The sequence below is a fragment of the Schistocerca gregaria genome, chromosome 10, assembly GCF_023897955.1.
Source record: "Schistocerca gregaria isolate iqSchGreg1 chromosome 10, iqSchGreg1.2, whole genome shotgun sequence".
Taxonomy (NCBI): domain Eukaryota; kingdom Metazoa; phylum Arthropoda; class Insecta; order Orthoptera; family Acrididae; genus Schistocerca; species Schistocerca gregaria.
Window position 1 is genome coordinate 154420785 of NC_064929.1, and position 8918 is coordinate 154429702.

At 47.3% G+C, this 8918-nt stretch overlaps 1 non-coding gene across 1 annotated transcript; it reads left to right on the forward strand.

The window, feature by feature from the left end:
- Positions 1 to 6302: 6302 nt before the first annotated feature.
- Trnal-caa (transfer RNA leucine (anticodon CAA)) lies at positions 6303 to 6377 on the forward strand. Its single transcript has one exon. It is a non-coding gene; the product is annotated as a tRNA-Leu (tRNA).
- Positions 6378 to 8918: the final 2541 nt, after the last annotated feature.

An 8918-nucleotide genomic window follows, 5' to 3' on the forward strand; every position in this document is an offset into this window, starting at 1 on the left:
AGCCTGCCTCGGGCATGGATGTGTGTGATGTCCTTAGGTTAGTAAGGTTCAAGTAGTTCTAAATTCTAGGGGACTGATGACCTCAGAAGTTAAGTCGCATAGTGCTCAGAGCCATTTGAACTATCTGATAGTAGAAAAAAAAGTTAAAATGTGTGTGAGATCTTATGGGACTCAACTGCTAAGGTCATCAGTCACTAAGCTTACACGCTACTTAACCTAAATTAACCCAAGGACAAACACACACATCCATGCCCGAGGGAGGACTCGAACCTCCGCCGGGACCAGCCACACAGTCCATGTCTGCAGCGCCTGAGACCGCTCAGCTAATCCCGCTTGGCTATTTCGATAGCAGGTCGGTGGTCATAATGTTGTGACTGCTCAAATCAATTGGCTCTAAGCACGTCTACAGACGTTAAAGTAACCTCTGGCGTGCCACAGGGAAGTGTTATGGGTCTATTGCTTTTCACAATGTATATAAATGACCTAGTAGATTGTGTCGGAACTTCCATGCGGCTTTTCGCGGATGATGCTGTAGTATACAGAGACGTTGCAGCATTAGAAAATTGCAGCGAAATGCAGGAAGATCAGCAGCGGATAGGCACTTGGTGCAGGGAGTGGCAACTGACCCTTAACATAGACAAATGTAATGTATTGCGAATACATAGAAAGAAGGATCCTTTATCGTATGATTATGTAATAGTCGAAAAAATACTGGTAGCAGTTACTTCTGTAAAATATCTGGGAGTATGCGTTTGGAACGATTTTAAGTGGAATGATCATATAAAATTAATTGTTGGTAAGGCGGGTACCCGGTTGAGATTCATTGGGAGAGTCCTTAGAAAATGTAGTCCATCAACAAAAGAGGTGGCTTACAAAACACTCGTTCGACCTATACTTGAGTATTGCTCATCAGTGTGGGATCCGTACCAGATCGGGTTGACGGAGGAGATAGAGAAGATCCAAAGAAGAGCGACGCGTCTCGTCACAGGGTTATTTGGTAACCATGATAGCGTTACGGAGATGCTTAGCAAACTCAAGTGGCAGACTGCAAGAGAGGCGCTCTGCATCGCGGTGTAGCTTGTTCACCAGGTTTCGAGAGGGTGCGTTTCTGGATGAGGTATCCAATATATTGCTCGCCCCTACTTATACCTCCCGAGGAGATCACGAATGTAATATTAGAGAGATTAGAGCGCGCACGGAGGCTTTCCGGCAGTCGTTCTTCCCGCGAACCATACGCGACTGGAACAGAAAAGGGAGGTAATGGCAGTGGCACGTAAAGTGCCCTCCGCCACACACCGTTGGGTGGCTTGCGGAGTATAAATGTAGATGTAGATGTATGGGCCCGCATCTCGTGGTTGTGCGGTAGCGTTCTCGCTTCCCACGCCCGGGTTCCCGGCGGAGTCAGGGATTTTCTCTGCCTCGTGATGGCTGGTTGTTGTGTGATGTCCTGAGGCTAGTTACGTTTAAGTAGTTCTAAGTTCTAGGGGACTGATGACCTCAGAAGTTAAGTCCCATAGTGCTCAGAGCCATTTGAACCATTTGTAGTATGGGACTTCTGAGGTCATTAGTCCCGTAGACTTAGAAGTACTTAAACCTAACTAACCTAAGGACGTCACACACACATCCATGACCGAGGCAGGATTCGAACCTGCTACCGTAGCAGCAGCGCTGTTCCTGACTGAAGCGTCTACAACCGTACGGCCACAGCGGTTGGCTCTGACTGATCAGTGTACATGTCATACACTAAATAAAGTAAATTACTTAATAGAGTCAAATAGATTTCGGAAGTTCGGGAGTTAGGAGCCCCGCTCTATTCTACTGAGGCTGTTACCGATGGCCTAAGGCTTTCGGGCTGGTGGCCAATTAAAATCGGCTCAGCGGATGGAAATTGCGAACGCTGTCAATTCCGCGCGTCGACAGAGCGGCCACGCGAAAACTGGACCCCTTTCGGCGCGCAAAACTCTCCCCATCCCCACGGCTTCCTCTAATGACAGCTACATCATCCCTCCTCCTCATCCCCCACCTCTGTCCCTCGCCCTTCCGCTGAATTCTCCCTCGCAGTCGGCAAACGGACAGACGGCCACCCGAAATCTCGTCACCCCGACGCGACGCTTCCGTCAATATTGCGTCGGAAAATACAGCGGAACGATTACAACCGCAGGGAAAACGTTATTGGTAGTTGCCTCACATGCTGACTGGATGTCCAACCACATACGTCTGATCGGCATCCCGCACACAGAAATGGTGGGAAAAACCTTGTCTGCTCGTGGCAAGTGCTTAGGAAAATGTCACTTTATATATTTCCACTTAGTGTTTTCGTACTTGTTTACTCGTCCATCACTACTTGTTACGAAAGATTCGTACCGAAAGACTGGAAATTTCTACAGGTCACACCAATATTCAAGAAAGGTAGTAGGAGTAATCCACTAAATTACAGGCCTGTATCGTTAACATCGAAATGCAGCAGGATTTTACAACATATATTGCGTTCGAACATTATGAATTACCTCCAAGAAAACGGTCTATTGACACACAGTCAACACGGGTTTAGAAAACAGCGTTCCTGTGAAACACAATTAGCTCTTTATTCACATGAAATGTTGAGTGGTATTTACAAGGGATTTCAGATCGATTCCGTATTTCTGGATTTCCGGAAGGCTTTTGACACAGTACCACACAAGCGGCTCGTAGTGAAATTGCGTGCTTATGGAATATCGTCTCAGTTATGTGACGGGATTTGTGATTTCCTGCCAGAGAGGTCACAGTTCGTAGTAACTAAAGTCATCGAGTAAAACAGAAATGATTTCTGGCGTTCCCCAAGGTAGTGTTATAGACCCTTTGCTGTTCCTTACCTGTATAAACGATTTGGGACACAATCCGAGCAGCCGTCTTCGGTTGTTTGCCGATGACGCTATCGTTTATCGACTAATAAAGTCATTAGAAGATCAAAACAAACTGCTAAATACTTTAGAAGAAATATCGGAATGGTGCGAAAATTCACAGTTGGCCCTAAATAACGAAAAGTGTGAGGTCATCCGCATGAGTGCTAAAAGGAATTCGTTAAACTTCGGTTGCACGATAAATCAGTCTAATCTAAAAGGCGTAAATTCAACCAAGTACATAGGAATTACAATTGCGAACTACTTAAATTGGAAGGAACACATAGAAAATTTTGTGGTGAAGGCTAACCAAAGACTGCGGTTTATTCGTAGGGCACTTAGAAAATCTAACAGACCTATCAAGGAGACCTATACTACGCTTGTCCGTCCTCTTTTAAAATACTGCTGCGCTGTGTGGGATCCTTACCAGATAGGACTGGCGGAGTACATCGAAAAAGTTCAAAGAAGGACAATACGTTTTGTATTTTCACGAATTATGGGAGAGAGTGTCACAGAAATGATACAGGATTTGGGCTGGAAACCATTAAAAGAAAGGCGTTTTTTGCTGCTACGGAATCTTCTCACGAAATTAAAATCACCAACTTTCTCCTCCGAATATTTTGCTGACACCGACCTACGTAGGGAGAAACGATCACCGCGATAAAATAAGGGAATTCAGAGCTCGTACGGAAAGATATAGGCGACCATTCTTTCCGCGCGCTGTACGAGTTTGGAATAATAAGAGTATGTGATTTGCAGAGTAGATGTTAAGGAAAAAAAGTCTGATGGAAAAAACCTCTCATTATATCTCCATCTATACGGCTTACGATTTCTGACAACCGATGTGAAACAAAATGCTTCTGCTGTACTGTAGTGTAATAATAAACAGATTGAACAATATCTGCTAAATAGCATAAAAAAATCCTTGAGATCGAACCATCGATGAAGTCGACATAAAGTGCAAAAGCAACAAGCAAATGAGTGTAAACCAAAGGAAGTCTGCTCCATGCATCCACCACAGCTGATTTTGTATAGACTGAGGCAGATTCGCTATTGACAAGTATTGTTTTCGGTCATGTCGAGTGCGCTCAAAATAACTTGGCCTATAGCTGCGCAGACGGCGTGATAACGGGGGGGGGGGGGGGGGGGGGGGGACAACGGTGGTGGCGTGAGCGGCCGCACAGTCCGTGACATGGCGGCTCAAACCGCGCGGCTCATCTCTCATCTAGCGACGCCTATGGGCTGAGGATGACACGGCGGTCGGTCGGTGCCGTCGGGCCTGCGCGGGAGGAGAGAGTATGGTATAGTAAAATGTGGCAGAATATATTAACGCAACAACAAAAATTCTGCAGCAACGATCATCAAATTTATTTAGATCAATTCAACCATGAGGACATGAAATGTGTAAATTTCAGCTTCAAGAATCAGACCCTTTAGACAGGAAGAACCGGAGCCAACTCGACACGAAAAGGTAAGTAAACTAGAAAGTGCGTCGTAACCTTTGCTCCTCTAAAATTTTTCATAAAAGACTTTCCTTATTGCGGACAATAGCTAGAATTAGGAAGGAGAGGTTGTACGCCAGTCATAAATCTGCTGGTGCAGAGTCTGATTGGTGCTGAGTCGGAATGCACGTTGCACTCCAACAATGGACTGACTTCGCGCAAATTCCAACACACGAAATCATTTGTCTTGCGGTGTAATCCCCTTGTTGCCAGGAACAAACAACAGCGCAGCTGTGTCAAAACTTTGAACCTCCCTCTATCCAGTGACATGCGCAGTGTGTTTCTATGTTTTGCAGTTAGCCTGTAATAAACAACTGAGATCTGTTCTTTATTTTTGTAACACCCGGTGATTACTAGCTGACGCCTGTGCGCCAGGGGAAGTTTTTCACGCCGACACCAACGCTCCATGCAACTGGGCGTCACGAATATTTGCAGTCGGAGAGGGTCTTGCAGACGTACGACCTCCACCTTTCCGCCGGATTAAAGTAATAACGAGCGGCTGCATCGGTAAGCGGCAAACGTAGTAACGGGAAGCAGCATTCCTCCGACTGTCTCTGCGGCGAACACAGCACACGTGTTGGCGTTTGCCGGCGTCACGTTGGCAGCCCTGGGCTATTATTTCGCCATTAGGAGCGCCGGGTCGTCTCTCTCTCTCTCTCTCTCTCTCTCTCTCTCTCTCTCTCTCCCTCTCCCTCTCCCTCTGTGCACCAGCTCAGCCAGCGCGAGAGATGCGGAACGCGTCACGGCGAAGCACAGAATCCAGCCTGTGGCTCAACTTCCCCATGCGTTCTACGACTGACTGCAACAACGCATCGCAAGTTGCGGGCCATTCTTTGGTCCGTACAGTCGTGTAGGACGTAGAAAACGTGTGTTCCCCAAGTAAGTACACCAGAATGAAATTACACACAGGCGTTGATATAAGTCAACGGGGACAGGTGAAAATGTGTGCCCCGACCGGGACTCGAACTCGGGATCTACCGCTTACATGGTAGACGCTCTATCCATTTGAGCCACCGAGGACACAGATGATACTGCGACTGCAGGGACTTATCTCTGGCACGCCTCCCGTGAGACCCACATTCGCAACTTATTGTCCCGCACTGTATTCCTATTACCCCTCTCCATTACACTCATTACTCGCGGCTTTACTGCCGATCCCCGTAAGAGTTCTGGCACTGTTTGTGCATCCGCACAGAAGATGGTCAAATGGCAGGTGAGCATATATATATATATATATATATATATATATATATATATATGATCTTTCGGACATGTCCGAAAGAACAGCTACTATCTTCATATATGAAAATACTAAGTCCGCTGATACAGCCAAACAGAGAAAGGTGGCGCAATGGTTATACTCCGTTCATCATAAGAATAAACCTGATGTAAACATAACACTACGTGAAACTTCCTGGCAGATTAAAACTGTGTGCCAGAGCGAGACTCGAACTCGGGACCTTTGCCTTTTGCGGGCTAGTGCTCTACGATCTTTTTTCATTGTTAAATCTCATTTTGTTCTCGTTTTGTTCGTTGCATCTGCTCGGGGCGGACGTCGTAAGACATCCGTTTAAGTTCGTTGTTGATCGGTTAACTCAGTTTTTTTTAAATTATTATTATAGAGGGCAGCTAACCCTCTGACCGAACACGCTGAGCTACCGTGCCGGGGACCATCTGAGCTACCCAAGCACGCCCCGTCCTCACAGCCGTACTTCTGCCAGTACCTCGTCTCCTACTTTCCAAATTTTACAGAAGCTCTCCTGCGAGCCTTGCAGAACTAGCTCTCTTGAAAGAAAGGATATTGCGGAGACATAGCCTAGCCACAGCCTGGGGGATATTTCCAGAATGAGATTTTCACTCTGCAGTGGAGTGTGCGCTGATATGAAAGTCACACTCCACACTCCGCTCCATAGTGAGTCGTGCTTGGGTAGCTCAGTTGGTAGAGCACTTGCCTGCAAAAGGCAAAGGTCCCGAGTTCGAGTCTCGGTCCGGCGCACAGTTTTAATCTGCCAGGAAGTTTCATATCAACTCACACTCCGCTGCAGAGTGAATATCTCATTCTGGAAGCAGTATATTGCTCCCGCCTACGTATATCTGGCGAAGAGACCATGAGGATAAGATCAGAGAGATTAGAGCCCACACAGACGCATACCGACAATCATCCTTTCCACGAACAATACCAGACTGGAATAGAAGAGAGAACCGATAGAGGTACTCAAGGTACCCTCCGCCACACACCGACAGGTGGCTTGCGGAGTATGGATGTAGATGTAGATGTAGATCAAGCATGTAACTGCTGCATTGCATGTACACTCTAAGACAAAATAACGCACCACGACAGAATTGCCCGAGCGGGGCGGAATAAGGTATATGTGTTGCACATTTAGAGACAAACAAATGATCACAAAAACTGGGTGAAATGAAATGATCGTATGGCATTGTTGGCCGGGAGGACCCATTCATGGAAGTTCGGCCCCCAGGTGGAAGTCTTATTTTAGTCGACGCCACTTTGGGCCTCCCGTCGAGTAGACCGTTCGCCGGGCGCAGGTCTTTCGATTTGACGCCACTTCTTTGACTTGCCCGTCGATGGGGTTGAAATGATGTTGATTAGGACAACACAATACCCAGTCCCTCAGCAGAGAAAATCTCCAACCCAGTCGGGAATTGAACCCGGACCCTTAGAATTAACATTATGTCCCGCTGACCACTCAGCTACCGGGGGAGCACTGCATGCCGATGATAAGGATGAAATGGTGGTGAGGAAAATACTACAATCAGTCCACGAGCCAGTCTCCAACCCGGTCGGGAATCGAACTCGGGCCCGCTGCATGGGAGGCAAACACGTTACCACTTAGGTACCGGGGGAGCACTGCATGCCGATGATAAGGATGAAATGGTGGTGAGGAAAATACTACAATCAGTCCATGAGCCAGACTCCTACCCGGTCGGGAATCGAACTCGGGCCCGCTGCATGGGAGGCAAACACGTTACCACTTAGGTACCGGGGGAGCACTGCATGCCGATGATAAGGATGAAATGGTGGTGAGGAAAATACTACAATCAGTCCATGAGCCAGACTCCTACCCGGTCGGGAATCGAACTCGGGCCCGCTGCATGGGAGGCAAACACGTTACCACTTAGGTACCGGGGGAGCACTGCATGCCGATGATAAGGATGAAATGGTGGTGAGGAAAATACTACAATCAGTCCATGAGCCAGACTCCTACCCGGTCGGGAATCGAACTCGGGCCCGCTGCATGGGAGGCAAACACGTTACCACTTAGGTAAATAGGCGGACACGAAAAATTGGACGATTCATTCAGCACAAAGAGCTTCACAAATGACGCGTTGTGTAATAATATGAAACACTTACAGCCGTCCTTATGATCTCATTTATTGTATTGCTTCCAGCTTCAGTGCACCGTCTATAGGTCTCAGCTGATGCTGAAGGGATCATACACGATGCATCATTGCCCAACATCTACAACTGGTTTGCACAGACTGCCTGTAACTGCGGTGTTGTCCGTCTACTATGAGTTCATAGCTGATGGTTGGACAGACAAGATGGTGGTTACAAGGAGTCTGCGTAAAGCAGTTGTAGATGTTGGGCAATGATGCATCGTGTATATGGATGGTGGTAACCCCATCAGCATCAGCTAAGGCCTGAAGATGGTGCACTGAAGCACCGAAACTGGTAGCCATACAAAAAATTACATGGTAAGGACAGATTCACGTGTTTCATTTTCTTACATATGTGAACGGACGATGTCCCCCAGACCTCCAATGATACAAACATTACGCGTTGGTCCACCTCCGGCCCATTTGCAAGGACTTATTCGGCTTGGCACTGACTGACAGAGGTGCTGGATATCCTCCTGAGCCGGCCGGGGTGGCCGAGTGGTTCTAGGCGCTACAGTTCGGAACCGCGCGACTGCTACGGTCGCAGGTTCGAATCCCGCCTCGGGCATGGATTTGTATGACGTCCTTAGGTTTAAGTAGTTCTAAGTTCTAGGGGACTGATGACCTCAGCAGTTAAGTCTCATAGTGGTCAGAGCCATTTGAACCATTTTTTGTCCTCCTGAATGATTTCATCCCAAATTATGTCCAATTGATACCTTACATCACCGAAGTACCGAGCTGGTTCGGGGGCCCTGTCCATAACGGTCCGAACGTTCTCCTTGGGGACAGATCCGACGAACGTGGTGGCTACGTGCGGTTTTGCGAAGCCCTAAGATAAAAATTAGAAACCTTCGTCCTGCGCGGGTGGGCATTATCTTGCTGAAATGATAGGCCAGGATGGCTTACGGCGAAGGGCATGTAAACGAAGATATCGATACGCGCTGGTATCGTAGAACTCACGATGAGTTTTGGGTTGGTTGGTTGGTTGATTTCCTGAAGCTGACCAAACAGGGAGATCGTCGATCCCATCGCATTAAAGAAATACCTTTATTTTCAACTTTATAATAATTATACAATCTTAACCCACTTCCTTAAATGATTAGTGGGTCCTAATGGTGTCCAACATTAATTGCGGCTA